Source organism: Leucoraja erinacea, chromosome 28 (assembly GCF_028641065.1).
Source record: "Leucoraja erinacea ecotype New England chromosome 28, Leri_hhj_1, whole genome shotgun sequence".
NCBI lineage: Eukaryota > Metazoa > Chordata > Chondrichthyes > Rajiformes > Rajidae > Leucoraja > Leucoraja erinaceus.
Window position 1 is genome coordinate 3,549,054 of NC_073404.1, and position 16,993 is coordinate 3,566,046.

General features: G+C 46.0%; 1 protein-coding gene across 1 annotated transcript in view; it reads left to right on the forward strand.

Moving 5' to 3' along the window:
• The window catches only part of vps53 (VPS53 subunit of GARP complex), a 338,695-nt gene that overhangs the window by 200,074 nt on the left and 121,628 nt on the right, over positions 1–16,993 (forward strand). The window lies entirely within an intron of this gene.

Here is a 16,993-nt window from a genome sequence, read left to right on the forward strand (position 1 = left end):
GGCAACGTTTCGGGACGAAACGTTGCCTATTTCCTTCGCTCCATAGATGTTGCTGCACCCGCTGAGTTTCTCCAGCTTTTTGTGTACCTTCGATTCTCCAGACATGCTGCCTGACTCATTGAGTAAAGGGCCTGTCCCACTTGGCTGTCATTCGAGCGGCATTTACGCAACCTGCTAGCGTGTGGGTAGCGCGTGGGTAGCGCGGGACGGGCGCATGGAGCGGTGTGGAGGAGTGTCGACTTCGTCCTGATACTAAATCTTCGCGCGCCACCGGCCAGTCGCATAACTGACGGCCAAAGTGGGACAGGCCCAAGACCCTGGCACGGTGCAACGTCTCACCTCCAACAGCAGCAGAAGCGGGCAAGTGATCGCCGAGCTCGGCCTGGGGCTCACGGCTGTTGTGGATCCGGATCCGGATCCACCCCCACTCCTACTCCCAGAGCGAGGCCAAGACGATTGGAGATAGACACAAAATGCTGGAGATACTCAGCGGGACCGGCAGCATCTCTGGAGAGAAGCAATGGGTGACCTTTCGGGTCGAGACCCTTCTTCAGACTGAGTCTTGACCCGAAACATCATCCGTTGCCGGTCCCGCTGAGTCACTCCTGTGTCCATTTTGTGTCCATCTTCAAATGACGTCACACGCCCCTGTCACGTAAATGACGGCCAAGTGGGACAGGCCCTTTATTCTAATGGCCCTGTCCCACTTACGCGACTTTTTCGGCGACTGCCGGCACTGGTCATAGGTCATTGCAGGTTGCCGAAACTTTTCAACTTGGTGAAAATCCAGAGATGACCAGAATGACGCTACGACTCTTTGGGCGACTGAGGAGACTAGTCACAACCAAACAGGTGACACCCTGTCGACATGGCGCTGGGTGAAGCCTGTTTGGACGTGAGTAGTTGCTCATAGAGTCGTACCTTGTTTTGGTCGCCGCTGGATTTTCAACATGTTGAAAATTTTCAGCAACCAGCAACCACCTATGACGGGTGCCGGCTGTTGCCGAAAAAGTCGCGTAAGTGGGACAGGCCCATAGCCCTTTGTGTCTTTTTGCATCTGCAGATCTTTTGTGTTTCCATGAAAACACTGGAAACACTCAGCAGGTTAGAGCAGCATCTGTGAAGCAAGAAATGCATATATTGTTTCACGTTGATGGCTTTCAACAGCGGTTCTGAACGATTGACTATTTCCCTCTCCACATATATTTGTGACCTATTGAGAATTTCTAGCAATTTCTGATTTTTATTTTGGCTCATCGACAGCTATTGCTAAGTTCCAAATAGGTAACATCTCCCGGATGATCACTGTGGGGCATGTTTGTTACTTTAATTTAGTGTTAGTTTCGACATACAGCATGGAAACGGGCTCTTTAGCCCACTGAGTCCATGCTGACCATTGATCACCCGTTCACACTTATTCTGTTATCCTACTTTTGCATCCGTTTCCTAACACATTAGGTCTATTTACAGAGGCCAATTAATGTACAAACCCGCACGTCCTTGGGAAGTGGGAGGAAACCAGAGCACCCAGAGGAAACCCACGCAGTCAGGGAGAATATGCAAACTCCGTAGAGGCAGCACCCCAGGTCAGGTTCGAACCTGGGTCTATGACACTGTGAAACATAGAAACATAGAAATTAGGTGCAGGAGTAGGCCATTCGGCCCTTCGAGCCTGCACCGCCATTCAATATGATCATGGCTGATCATCCAACTCAGTATCCCGTACCTGCCTTCTCTCCATACCCCCTGAGCCCCTTAGCCACAAGGGCCACATCTAACTCCCTCTTAAATATAGCCAATGAACTGGCCTCAACTACCCTCTGTGGCAGAGAGTTCCAGAGATTCACCACTCTCTGCGTGAAAAAAGTTCTTCTCATCTCGGTTTTAAAGGATTTCCCCTTTATCCTTAAGCTGTGACCCCTTGTCCTGGACTTCCCTAACATCGGGAACAATCTTCCTGCATCTAGCCTGTCCAACCTCTTAAGAATTTTGTAAGTTTCTATAAGATCCCCTCTCAATCTTCTAAATTCTAGAGAGTATAAACCAAGTCTATCCAGTCTTTCTTCATAAGACAGTTCTGACATCCCAGGAATCAGTCTGGTGAACCGTCTCTGCACTCCCCCTCTATGGCAATAATGTCCTTCCTCAGATTTGGAGACCAAAACTGTACGCAATACTCCAGGTGTGGCCTCACCAAGACCCTGTACAACTGCAGTAGAACCTCTCTGCTCCTATACTCAAATCCTTTTGTAATGAAAGCTAACATACCATTCGCTTTCTTTACTGCCTGCTGCACCTGCATGCCTACCTTCAATGACTGGTGTACCATGACACCCAGGTCTCGCTGCATCTCCCCCTAGTCTGCTTTCCTGTGAGGTATCGGCTCTACCCACTGTGCTGCCATTTTGCCCAACTATATTGTAGCTGTTAATTTATTGATAATCAGTTAATTATACAACAAAAGAGTAGGTGGAAATTAATCTTTTAGAGTAACGATATTGAACTATTGAAAAAAATATGCTTATTAATCCAACCTATTGCGTATCCCCTATAAAGGAGACTCCAACTGGATACATCTATAACTTACTATTCTTTAGACTTTTGGTCTTTGGAGATACAGAGTGGAAACTGGCCCTTCGGCCCACCCAGCCCGTGCCGACCCGCGATCACCCCCAACACTGGTTCTTTTCTACACATTAGGGACAATTTACAGTGGCCAATTAACTTACAAACCTGTACGTCTTTGGAGTGTGGGAGGAATCCGGAGCACCCGGAGAAAAGCCACACGGTCACAGGGAGAACGTGCAAACTCAGTACATACTGTACACCACCAGTAGTCAGGATCGAACCGGTTTCTCTGGCGCTGTAAAGCAGCAACTCTACCTCGCCATTAATGCCGCCTTTATTATTAAGTGTCTGAATAATGAATATTATTATTTATTGTCTTAATAAACTTATTATTCATCGTCTTTAAAATGATAACCATAGATTTTAAAGAGTGCCCATATTAAATACTGAATCTTTTAATTTGCACATTGTGGGGATTGGTGGGCCATGCTAAAATGGAGAATATTGTTAAATTGCTGTTGAAAAGAGATTAGATTTTAATCATTTTGGGACTACCCACATGAAATGTAATTAAACATTTGCAAAAGAACAAGTTATTGTTTAACTACTTTTGCCCGTGGCAGTGAACTTAGCAAATGTTCAATTATGTTAGAATTTATTTTCCCATAAATGCGCTTGAAAGATGACTTTGTAAGTGTGGGCCAGAGAAACCTTTGTAACTTTAAAAAAAAAAAAAAAAGAAGGTTGTTCCAAATTTAAATTGTACCAATCCAACACAGTGTATCGCAGTTAGGCAGGTTTGAAAATATGCAGTTCCATTGCGAATCGTAAATGCGGACTTAAGTAAATATCGTGAAATCAGATCTGGCAGAAATGCTTATCATGAACTTTCCTGGAACTCAGCATACCTAGAAAAACGAAGTCCACCTCAGGCTGGTTTTGATTAACTAACTGCTGAACTGTTCTTTGTTACCCTCAATAAGTGGGGTAAACACCTATATTAGAAACAAATCATACTCTCCAGGTAATGAGAAACGTACTTGTCAAGCTGTGACATTTTTATTTTCCGTCCTTGTATTTCATGGCTTCATTATATTTTGATCTTTTGTGTGTTGATTGGTCGACTTCTTCAATCCCAGTCTTTGTTACCAATGTGCAAGGTTTATGTTTACATTTTGATCAACTTTTCAACAAGTATTTTAATTGATGTGCAACTATGTGTACCGCAGTTGTAGCTTTCAGACTTTGGACTTTAAAGATACAGCGTGGAAACAGACCCCTGGTCCCAGCGAGTCCGCATCGACCAGCGATCACCCCGTACACTAGCACGATCCTACACACTGGGGACAATTCACAATTTACAGAAGTCAATGAGCCTGTAAACCTGTAGGACTTTGGAGTGTGGGAGGAAACTGGAGCACCCGGAGAAAACCCACACAGTCACAGGGAGAACGTACAAACTCCATACAGACAGCGCCCAGAGTCACGATCAAACCTGGGTCTTGAGCTGTGTAAGACTGCGCCACTGTGCCGCGCTGTAGAAAACTATCCAAACCACAGCTGCTGATCCAGGCTCCACTCCATACTCCTGTGCTCACTCACTTACTTTCACAGTCAGCCCAATAATGGCTTGATGTTATCCTTGGATTCCAATCAGTTCCATTTCTTGCTTTCCCACCCCCATCTCCATTACCCCATACAACCAGGCATGGAAATCGCTATCAAAACATGGGGGGGGGGGGGGGACACAATTTCTTGGAGGCCTCGCTCGTGCATGGGCATGCGCACGCTCACACACGCGAGGCTTCAGCATTGGGCCCTGTGTGCGGTAACATCGAGAGCAGACCTGGTTGATGACCGACTCCGAACTCCAGCAACAGCAGCTTCGTCCGCCCCGAATCGTGGGGCTTGAGTCAGCCCGTTCGCGGGGCCTTTCATCGGCCGACGGGAGCTTCAACATCGGGAGCCTCGATCGCCTCGATGTAGCAGTTTGATTTTAAGCTACGTCTGGCGCTGAAAGGTCCCGCCAATGGGCTGATTCAGCCGTTAGAAATCGTCTGATAAAGTCTGGATTATAAACCATGAGGGGGATTGTCCCCCACCTCTCAACGCATGGGGGGGACGTCCCCCCTCCCCCCCCCCCCCCCCGCAGGATTTCCGTCCGTGAGGCAACCCTACAATGACATGAGATATACACATTTCTCATTCTGATCTCTTAGGTGCCACTTAATTTTGAAACTCCACTATTGGTGGCCCTATAGCTGTCAACCCCTAAGCCCAAGAATCCCCCCCCTTATCCCTGCCGTTCACTTTTCTCCGCAAGGCATTAAAGTTTTGTCACAAAATCAACTTTTTAGTTGTTTATCTAATGTGGGATTTTGTACAATATTTCCATGAAGTCACAGTGGCATACAGCACTGAAACAGGCCCTTCGGCCCACCTGCCGATGCCGATCAAGATGCCCCATCGACGTTAGTCCCACCTGCCCGTGTTTGGCCCATATCCCTATAAACCTTTCCTACCCGTGTACCTATATGAATGGTTTGTAAATGTTGTGATAACCTCTGCCTCAACTACCTTCACTGGATGCTCGTTCCGTATGCCGACCTCCCTCTGTGTGGAAATAGTTGCCTCTCAGGTTCCTATTCAATCTTTCCCATTTCACCGTAAATCTATGTCCTCTGGTTTTTGATTCCCCTACCCTGGGTAAAAGACTAGTGCATTCCCCTATCTGTTTAGCTATTTTATAGTTTTAGCTGGTCGTATGAAGCAACTCTAACAGCTTGCATTGAAATAGATTGACACTAAAAATGCTGGAGTAACTCAGCGGATCAGGCAGCATCTTTGGAGAAAAGGAATAGGTGACATTTTGGGTCGAAACCCTTCATCAGACTGAGAGTCGGGGAGGTTGAAACTAGAGGCATGGGAAGGTACAGAACAAAGGTGGCACGGTGGCGTAGCGATAGAGCAACGGCCTTACAGTGCCAGGGACCCGGGTTCGATCTTGACTACGGGTGCTGTCTGTGCGGAGTTTGTATGTTCTCCCCGTGACCTGCGTGGGTTCTCTCCGAGATCTTCGGTTTCCTGCCACACTCCAAAGACGCTCAGGTTTGTAGGTTCATTGGCTTGGTGTAAATGTAACAAACAAAAATTGTCCCTAGTGTGTGTAGGATAGTGTTAATGTGCGGGGATCGCTGGTCGGTGCGGACTCGGTGGGCCGAAGGTCCCGTTTCCGTGCTGTATTTCTAAACTAAACTTAAAATAAAACTAAACTAAATCTGAGCCTGCATTTAAAGCTGTAGGAAGGAAGTGCAGATGCTGGTTTACACTGAAGATAGACACAAAATGCTGGAGTAACTCAGCATGGGTGATGCTTGTGGTCGAGACCCTTCATTTAAATAGTCTCTCCAAAAACGCAAAACATTCCCGAAATATGGTGAATATGCCCGCGATCTTCATCTAATGGGCACAATGAAGTTAATTTAATCACATATGGTTTATGGTAGAGATGGAACGAGAACGGTAAATATTATGTACTGTCAGCAAGTAAACCCTGTGGGTAACATACAACTGCAGTCCATCCAAGCTTTCTGGCATGCACACTTGTGGATGAACATGTACTTTAGTTTACAGTCACAGCATGGAAACAGGCCTTTCAGCCCACCATGTTCATGCTGACCATCGATCACCCCTTCACATTAGTTCTGTGTTATCCCACTTTGTCATGCACTCCCTGCACACGAGCGGCAATTTACAGAGGGCCAATTAACCTGCGAGCCCACACGTCTTTGGGATGTGGGAGGAAACTGAAGCACCCGATCCCGGGAAGAACATGTAAACTCCACACACACAGCACCCAGGGCTGGGATCGAACCGAGACCTCTGGTGCTGTGAGGCAATGACACTATAACATTCTGCTGTCCAATTGCAAATAATGTAATTCATGTGTTGAAAGATGAGTGTGGCAGAAATGGAGTCTGAGGTGCAAAGATGGTGGCTAATATTGTTTTGTGCACGGTCATGGCAATTGGGGAAAAGTGTAGAAGGTACACAGTTTAATCCATGAAGCGATCTTAGCAGAAAGATGTTTGTGAACAGCTTCTCCCAGCTAGTTGCGGTAATAGAGTCTTACAACGTGGAAACAGGCCCTTCGGCCTAACTTGCCCACATTGACCAACATGTCCCACACTGACCAACATGTCCCATCCTCATTAGTCCCACCTGGCTGCGTGTGGCCCATTTATCCCTCGAAACCTGTCCCATCCATGTACCTAAATGTTTCTTAAACGTTGCAATAGTCCATGCCTCAACCACCTACTCTGGCAGCTCATTCCATACACCCACCACCCTTTGTGTGAAAAAGTTACCTCTCAGGTTCCTATTAAATCTTTCCTCCCCTCATCTTAAACCGATGTCCTCTGTTTATCAATTTCCAGACTCTGGGGAAAAGACTCTGCATTTACCCGATCCATTCCTGTCATCATTTTATACATCGCTATAAGATCACCCCTCATCCTCCTGTGCTGCAAGAAATAAAGTCCCAGTCTACTTAACCTCTCCCTATAGCTCAGGCCCTCGAGTCCTGGCAACATCCGCGTTAATCTTCTATGCACCCTAAAGGCACGCTACCTTACTTTTCTTTGGCACTGGGATAATAGTCAGGATCAGAAACTGTTACCATGTTTTAAAGGATTTGCCAAGTACAGAGATAGGAAAAGACTAGAGAGATGCGACCTTAATGCAGGGAAATGGGATTAGCACAGGTAGGCATTTACCCGATCTAATCGGTTCACTCCGCCTGTTTTAATATAAACACAGACAAATTATGGTAGGTACCAAATTGTAAAGCTAATACATGATTATTAAAAAAAAGAACATGACAGGAAGTTCACCTAGTGCTGTTATGAACGGTTCCACAATGGCATCCTTTGAAAGCAAAGGTTTCTGTTATTGGGTCAGTCTGACTCCTATTTCAGGGTGAAATCTTGTTTCAAAAAAAAAACATTTGGCACGTGTGTGCAAATTTTTGTGGTGAACAAGCCATTTGAAATATAGTGAATGATTGTAGCTAAAAGCAATGTAATTCATCAAGATTATTACTAGGTGAGATGCTTAGAAAGGTAGCTCGCTGTACTAAAAGGAGCTGCTTGTCCCAGCATTGAAACTTGACTTATCTGAACAAAGATGCAGGCCAGAAACAGGAAATTATATACAATTATCTTGATAAGTTGGAAGCTCGAATTACTAATTTAATATTTTATAAATTATGACCTGCATTGCCCGCTCACCTACACTCTTCCCTGCCCACCTCCCAACAACCACAGCTAATTTCCCCCATTAATGCACAACAGAAGATCTAATAACCATTCTGCAATTAGCTGCTGTCCCGATTGCACACCAGTATTTTCTTAAGATATTGACTGGCGAGAGTTATTTATACTGCAGAATGTTTCCTTTGTTGGTGTCGGGCTGTACAGCGCTCACCCTACCACACTGAATAGATTCTCAATTATCACCCAATCTCCACAATGATGTGGGGGAGAGGATCTACTGAGACAGACAGTTTAGTTTAGAATTGTCATGTGTACCGAGGTACAGTGAAAAGCTTTTTTGTTGCGTGCTATTCTGTCAGCGAAGAGACAACATACGATTACAACCAAGCCGTCCACGGTGTACAGATACAGGGTAAAGGGTATAACATTTAGTGCAATATGGTTGAGTTAAGTTTAGTTTATTGTCACGTGTACCAAGGTACAGTGTAAAGTCCAGTAAAGTCCGATAGATCGAAGGTCTCCAATGAGGTCGATTGGAGGTCAGGACTGCTCTCTAGTTGGTGATAGGATGGTCGTTGGAAAGAAACCGTCCCTGAATCTGGAGGTATGCATTTACAAACTTCTGTACCTATTGCCTGATGGGAGAGGGGAGAAGAGGGAGTGACCGTGGTGAGACCGGTCTTTGATTATGCTGGTGACCTTGCCGAGGCAGCGTGAAGTGTAGATGGAATCGATGGAAGGGAGGTTGGTTTGTGTGATGGTCTGGGCTGCGTCCACAATTCACTGCAATTTCTTGCTGTCTTGGAAGGAGCTGTTCCCAAACCAAGCTGTGCTGCATCCTGATAAAATGCTTTCTATGGTGCATCTGTAGAAGTTGGTGAGAGTTGTTAGGGACATGCAGAACTTCCCGAGCCTTCTAAAGAAGATATCTGCGTCGGTCACTTATGATTCTCTCGCTACTTACCTTCAAACTAGTTAGTGATCTTAAACCCCTGTCCCACGGTACGAGTTCATTCCAAGAGTTCTCCCGAGTTTGCCCTGATTCGAACTCGGAGATTTATGGTAATGGCCACTCGTCGGTACTCGGGGCTCTCGTGGACATTTTTCATCGTGTTGGAAAATCTTCACGAATCTTCCCGTGCTTACCTGCCGTTAGCGAGTCTTCCCGAGTACCTGCTGTTAGCGCTAAGAGACGTCCCCGAGCTCCGACGTACCCGCTACGTTCATTCTCCGTGCTTACCACGAGTTTGATTTTTTTAAAACTCGGGAGAGCTCCACGGAATTCGTACCGTGGGACAGGGCTATTAGTTTAGTTTAGTTTAGAGATACAACGAGGAAACAGGCCCTTCAGCCCACTGAATCCGTACCAACCAGCGATCCCCACAAGTTAACACAATCCTACACATACCGGGGACAATTTACATTATATGCCAAGCCAATTAAGCTACAAACCTATACGTCTTTGGAGTGTGGGAGGAAACCGAAGATCTCGGAGAAAACCCACGCGGTCACGGGGAGAACGTACAAACTCCGTACAGACAGCACCCGTAGTCAGGTTGGAACCTGGGTCTCTGGCGCTGCAAGCGCTGTAAGGCAGCAACTCTACCGCTGCGCCATTGTACCGCACCATCTACCACTTTTTATATTTGATTTGAATTTGTTTTTCTTCACTTTGGTATCATAACGTGATGAAATAAGCTGTGGACGTGTTTTGGAATTAAAGAAATTTATAACAGGGTGAAAATTCATTGGGCCTCTTTAGTGCATTTTGGAGTCGAAACTTTCTGGTCAAACCTGAAGACATTTTGCTAAATCAACAAAACTGTTTGGAAAGTAGTAAACTGTGCAGATTAAATAATAAACATAGTCCACAATTTATTATTTTTTGTACATAATGTATAAATCTTGGAGCGCTTGTCATGTATGTTCAACAATGCCTGTGGGGACTTTATGTTGACAACGCTTCCAAAGCTGAAAAGGGTGAATGGGTTTGTGTGCAGAACAGGGTGAAAAGGTTTCAAGCGTTGTAGCAGAGCATTGTGCTGCCATGTCTGGTACTTCTGGATTTCAAAGGGATTTTATCTGAATTTTAGTATTCATAGATAGATAGACCATAGATATTAAATTTAGGTGAGATTAAAGATACAGGTCCACCACTGATTTACTGGCAACTGGTGGTCCACCTCCCCCCCCGCCGGCCACCCCCGCTTTAATCCACAACGTTATGAGGGTGCACATGAAATCCTCCCGAAAATGTGGTGCCTCAGCTGGGTGAGGCAGCCAATCTCGTCCTCATCGGGACTTCCGCGACGGATCAGCGGGTCAAATTTTCCCTTCCTGTGGTCGGGGCTACGGAACTCCGGACCGGCCAGAACCGGCAGGTCAGTTCCCAGAGCCGATTTCCATGGTATCTCGGCTGTGGTCCTGTAAAACGGATCATACGGCTAGACTCTGGAAGCAAGGGTGCCGGAAAATCGGTGGTTGTCTTGCGTAGCAATTGAAACAAGCCCTTTTAAAGCCCACCGAGTCCACGCCGACCGTCAATCACCTGTTCACACTTTCTCACCCACTCCTTACACACTCGGGGCAATTTCACACAGGCTAATTGGCCTAAAAACAAGCACACCTTTAGGTTGTGGGACGAAATCGGAGCACCCAGAGGAAACCCACCGCATGCAACGAGAGCGTGCAAACTCCGCACAGACAGCACCCGAGGTCTGGATGGAACCTTGGGTCTCTGGCGCTGTGTGGCAGCGAGCGGCTCTGGCAGCTGCTTCACTGAGCCATCCTACCTAGATTAGTTTGAAAATTGCTTCATATACTGTAGTGGTGGACAACTGAAGGCAGGTTCATCTTTGAAGGTTTCAGAGCTACAGGGGTTATGGGGAGAAGGCAGGAGAATGGGGTTAAGAGGGAGAGATAGATCAGCCATGAATGAATGGCAGAGTAGACTTGATGGGCCGAATGGCCTCAGAATTTATGAAGGTACGGATTTGCTGGATTGAGATACTGCAGTGGTACTGCTTTCAGAGCAAATCAGTGGAGCAACCATGCATCATGTTATTTAAGCCCTGCATCTCTTTCTTGTGGTGTGCATTTGGTTGGAGCACCTCTGCCATGCTCGAAGCTTAAATGTCCAGTTAAAACTTAAACAGAGACTCATCACCATCGATGAGCAGATATAGATAGTGTAGATGCACAGTCTTTTATCCAGAGTAGGGGAATCAAGAACCAAAGGATATGGGTTTATGGTGAGAGGGGAAAGATTTAACGGAAACTCGAGGGGCAACTTTTTCACATAGAGGTGTATGGAACGAGCTGCCAGAGGAGGTAGCTGAGGCAGATACTATCACAACATTTATTACCCATTTGGACAGGTACATGGACAAAAAAGGTTTTGAGGGATATATACCAAAATTGGGCAGGTTGGACTAGTGTAGATGGGGCATCTTGGTTGGAATGGGCAAGTTGGGCCGAAGGGCCTGTTACCGTGCTGCATGACATCACCTTTGGATTTCTGGATCCATATCACAGAATCAAAGAGTGACAAAGGGCCGGTCACCAAGTCTGCGATGATCACCAAGCAACGTTTTTACACGAAACTCACCCGAATAGACTTCTCTCCCCACATTTGTTGGATGGCACAGTGGCACAGCAGCAGAGCTGCTGCCTTACAGCGCCAGAGACCCCGGTTCGATCCTGGAGAACGCACAAATTCCATCCTGACTACGGGTGCTGTCTGTATGGAATTTGTGCGTTCTCCATGGGTTTTCTCTGGGTGCTCTGGTTTCCTCCCACACTCCAAAAACATACAGGTTTGCAGGTTAATTGGCTTTGGTAAAAATTATTAATTGTCCCTGGTGCTGGTGTAAGGGGATCGCTGGTCGGCATGGACACGGTGGGCCAAAGGGCCTGTTTCCACGCTGTATCTCTAAAGTCTAAAATAAATTTCCATCAGTGTTTCCCTGATCCACTCATTTACGGCAATTAACCTACCAACCTGCACATTTCTGAGGTGTGGGAGGAATCCAGAACACCAAGGCGAAACCCATGCAGTCACAAGGAGAACATGCAAACTCCACACAGCCAGCAACCGAGCACAGGTTTGAACTAAGGTCACTGGAGTTGTGAGGCAGCAACTCTAATGGTTGCACCACTGTGTCACATTTAAGTCACACAGCACGTACGCAGGCACTTCGGCCACAACCGTGCCGACCAAGATGGTGACCACGTCGACCAAGATACACAATCAGAACATCCCATGTGCACGCATTTGGCCCATATCCTTCTAACCTTATATGCTTCATCTTGCTCAATAAATAGTTCAACCTTTGAACATACAGGTTTGTAGGTTAATTGGCTTGGTATAAATGCAATATTGTCCCTAGTGTGTGTAGGGTGGTGTTAATATGCGGGGATCGCTGGTCGGTGCGGACTCGGTGGGCCGAAGGGCCTGTTTGCACGCTGTATCTCTAAACTAAATTAAACTTTACAGTTTGCATCTTTGAACTTGATTGTGCCATTGGTAGAATTGGCTATAATAATAATTAAGAATAGAAAACATTGACAAAGGTGCCTTACCTCCCGACTTTATTAAAGTTGCAGGTGGAGCTTTGGAAAAAAATGTCAAAGAATGTTATGTGTTTTATTTGGCAGTAATCTTTGAGTAAAATGGAAAAAAGTTTTTTTTCTTGTTCAAAAATTCTGCTTTAACTCCAAAACCTGCATGTAGTTTTCTGCCGAATTCTATAAGGGATCAACTCCTGGATATATGTATTTCTCCCCCTCTCCTATTATTTTGGAAATTCTGCTTCAGATTTGGATCAAAATCAGCTTTGATATGTTCTTGTATCCCTCAAACCTTGCTGCACAAACCGTGAAACCATTTCCTGTCTGAGCGCTCTAATTTCTCTCTCATTGCTTGATGCAGTTTATCACTGAATAATGTTTAATCTTCTGCTTCAAGAAAAAATAGCAGCCCATCACGAAAAGTAATTCATTACAAAAAGTGCTTTGATGGACAATATATAAATGAAATATCGTTTAGTTTTTAGAGGTACAGCATGGAAACAGACCATTCAGCCCACTGAGTCCGCACAGACCATCAATCAGCCGTGTACCAGTTACATAGGTACATAGAAAATAGGTGCAGGAGTAGGCCATTCGGCCCTTCGAGCCTGCACCGCCATTCAATATGATCATGGCTAATCATCCAACTCAGTATCCCGTACCTGCCTTCTCTCCATACCCCCTGATCCCTTTAGCCACAAGGGCCACATCTAATTCCCTCTTAAATATAGCCAATGAACTGGCCTCAACTACCCTCTGTGACAGAGAGTTGCAGAGATTCACCACTCTCTGTGTGAAAAATGTTTTTCTCATCTCGGTCTTAAAGGAATGCCCCCTTATCCTTAAGCTGTGACCCCTTGTCCTGGACTTCCCCAACATCGGGAACAATCTTCGGGAACAAGTTCTCTCCTGCACGCAAGGAGCAATTTACAGAAGCCAATTAACTTACAAACCTGTACGTCTTTGGAATGTGGGAGGAAACCGGAGCCCCCAGAGAAAACCCACGCAGGCACGGAGAGAACGTGCAAACTCCGTACAGCCAGCACTTGGGTCTCTGGCGCTGTAAGGCAGCAACTCTACCGCTGCGCCACTGGGCAGTCCTGTTAAACTTCTCTCTTTTTTTCCATCAGTTTGCACAGAATCAGCAAGATAACCACTATTCCTTTGTGACTGAGGGCTTTCGGGTTTATGTAGATCTATCAACATCTTTATCCACTGTCTCTCAGCGTGCAACGCTTTACCTTTCCAGTTTTTTTGTAAAGAATCCTTGTTGCAAGATTAAACCCAAATGTAACTGATGGGCCCATGGGGGAATGATCAGAATATGACCAATTTAGCACTAATTGCTAAGGTGCATTTAAGAACATTTCCCATAAATAGCTAGTGCTTCGATTCAGAACGTTTCTGTGGTGGGACAACATATGGACATGATTAACCTCGCTGTTGGCAAGATTCCAACATTTCTAACCTCAATTTTAAATGTGCTGCAGCTATTTGCACTGATTTCGCCCCAAACCTGGTACTGCATAATCCAAAGGGCCCTGTGACAAAGTGGCGTACACCTTCAATGCTTTCCCCTGTAACCGCAGCAGATGCAACAGCTGTCCCTATACCTCCTCACTCGACTCCATCCAAGGACCCCGACAGTCCTTTCAGGTGAGGCAGAGGTTCACTTGCACCTCCTCCAACCTCATCTACTGGGCGGCACGGTGGCGCAGCGACAGAGTTGCTGCCTTACGGCGAATGCAGTGTCGGAGATCAGAGTTTGTTTCTGACAATGGGTGCTGTCTGTACGGAGTTTGTACGTTCTCCCCGTGACCTACATGGGTTTTCTCCAAGATCTTCAGTTTCCTCCCATACTCCAAAGATGTACAGGTTTGTAGGCTAACTGGCTTGGTAAATGTAAAACATTGTCCCTAGCGTGTGAAGCATAGAGCTAATATGTTTGGATCGCTGGTCAGCGCACATCCGGTGGGCCGAAGGGCCTGTTTCCAGCATTGTATCTCTAAACTAAACCACTGAATCCATTGTTTCCGGTGTGGACTCCTATATATCGGCAAGATCGAACGCAAGCTCGGCGATCGTTTTGCTGAAGAGGTACCTCATCTGCCTTGCCCTAAGTGATCTCCCGGCTTTTTAACTCCCCTTCCCATTCCCAGACTGACCTTTCTGTCCTGGGCCTCCTCCTCTGCCACAGTGAGCCCACACGAATATTGGAGGAACAGCGCCTCATATTTCTCTCGGGCGCCTTCCAACCCCGCTCTAAATTTAAACTTCCCTCTCCTCCCCCACCTTAGTTCCTACTAGTTCCAATGTTTGCTTCCTTGTATCCCTTCATTATCATCTTCCCCAGCCAACAATGTGTCAATGCGGGCTCCACCCTTCCTTGGTCATCTGTTGCCAGTTCTACTTTGTTCTGGCCTTTACTCACCCCCAGTTCCCTTCCCTCCCTCTACTTGCTGTCTGAAGAAACGTTGCCCATCCATTTTCTCCAGAGATGCTGCTTGACCTACTGGGGTCTCCAGCACGTTGTGTCCGCCTCTTTCTCTTGACTCCTCTGGGTAGAAAATATCAATATTTGCATATACTGTAAGCCTTATCATTAGCTTCTAACTCTGGACTGAATTAGGCCTTTGGTATTTGTGGAATGGGTGTTTCAAAGTAATTCAGATCAATGGAAGGCAGGGCAAAGAATTTTGTGGACTTTTCCCAGAGGTAATTGTTGAAGAATGTACATCAGATTACTTTAAACAAAGTTCCCCTGCACTCTTCTTGAAAGCGTTGTAAACAGTTCTCCTGCACACCAGGATATCTCATGTACCTTGTTGACATTAGAGCACTGGAACAACTTCCCAGAGTTATGGGGAAGATGTTGGCATGCTTGAAAGGGTTCAGAGACGATTCACGAGGATGTTGCCAGGACTCGAGCGACTGAGCAACAGGGAGAGAGGTTGAGCAGGCAAGGGGTTTATTCCCTGGAGCGCAGGAGGATGAGGAGGTAGTTGGCACAGCGTTTAAGAAACATTTAGACAGGTACATGGATAGGGTAGGTTTAAAATGTTATTGGCCATAAGTAGGCAGGTGGGACTAGTGTAAATGGAATATGTCGGTCAGTGTGGGCAAGTTGGGCTGAAGGGCCTGTTTCCATGCTGTATGACTCTATAAAGGGCCTGTCCCACTTACGCAATTTTTTCGGAGACTTGCCGGCAAGTAGGTGGCCGAAAATTTTCAACATGTTGAAAATCCAGCGGTGACCAGAAAAAGGTACGACTCTTTGGGCGACTTCTCACGACTTCTCAGGCGTCACGTGTCGACATGTCACTGGGTGAAGCCTGTATGGGCCATGAGCAGTCGCCCAAAGAGTCGTACCTTTTTCTGGTCACCGCTGGATTTTCAACATGTTGAAAATTTTCGGCCACCTACTATGACGGGTGCCGGCAAGTCGCCGAAAATAATCGCATAATTGGGACAGGCCCTTGACTCTATGCTCGCTGTCTGAATACGAAGCAACAAAAAGCTTTTCTCTGTACCTCGGTGCACATGATAATAATAACTAATAATTATTATTATAAACTCTTAATAAGAACATGGCTTGTAGCTTGAGATACAATGAAAAGCTGAGAATTTCATTTTATTTGAGTGGGGAACATTTGACTCCGGATCTTGGGAAATATTTTCGTTACACTAACCATATAACCATAATAATTACAGCACGGAAACAGGCCATCTCGGCCCTACAAGTCTGTGCCGAACAACTTTTTTTCCCCTTAGTCCCATCTGCCTGCACTCATACCATAACCCTCCATTCCCTTCTCATCCATATGCCTATCCAATTTATTTTTAAATGATACCAACGAACCTGCCTCCACCACTTCCACTGGAAGCTCATTCCACACCGCTACCACTAGCTAGGGTCTTGCATTGTGTTGAATCATATTTTTGACACCAGATTGACTGTTAAAGGGACATAACAAACCTCGTATTACTTTGTTTAAGAAGGAACTGCAGATGCTGGAAAATCGAAGGTACACAAAAATGCTGGAGAAACTCAGCGGGTGCAGCAGCATCTATGGAGCGAAGGAAATAGGCAACGTTTCGGGACGAAACGTTGCCTATTTCCTTCGCTCCATAGATGCTGCTGCACCCGCTGAGTTTCTCCAGCATTTTTCAAGTCAAGTCAAGTCAAGTCAAGTTTATTTGTCACATACATATACGAGATGTGCAGTGAAATGAAAGTGGCAATGCTCGCGGAACAACAAAACAACCAAACAAATTATAAACACAACCATAACACACATATTATTTTACATAATAAATAATAGAAGGAAAAACGTTCTGTAGAGTTAGTCCCTGGTGAGAAAGGCGTTTACAGTCCGAATTGCCTCTGGGAAGAAACTCCTTCTCAACCTCTCCGTTCTCACTGCATGGCAACGGAGGCGTTTGCCTGACCGTAGCGGCTGGAACAGTCCGTTACAGGGGTGGAAGAGGTCTCTCATGATTTTGTTTGCTCTGGAGTTGCACCTCCTGTTGTATAGTTCCTGCAGGGGGGTGAGTGAAGTTCCCATAGTGCGTTCGGCCGTCTA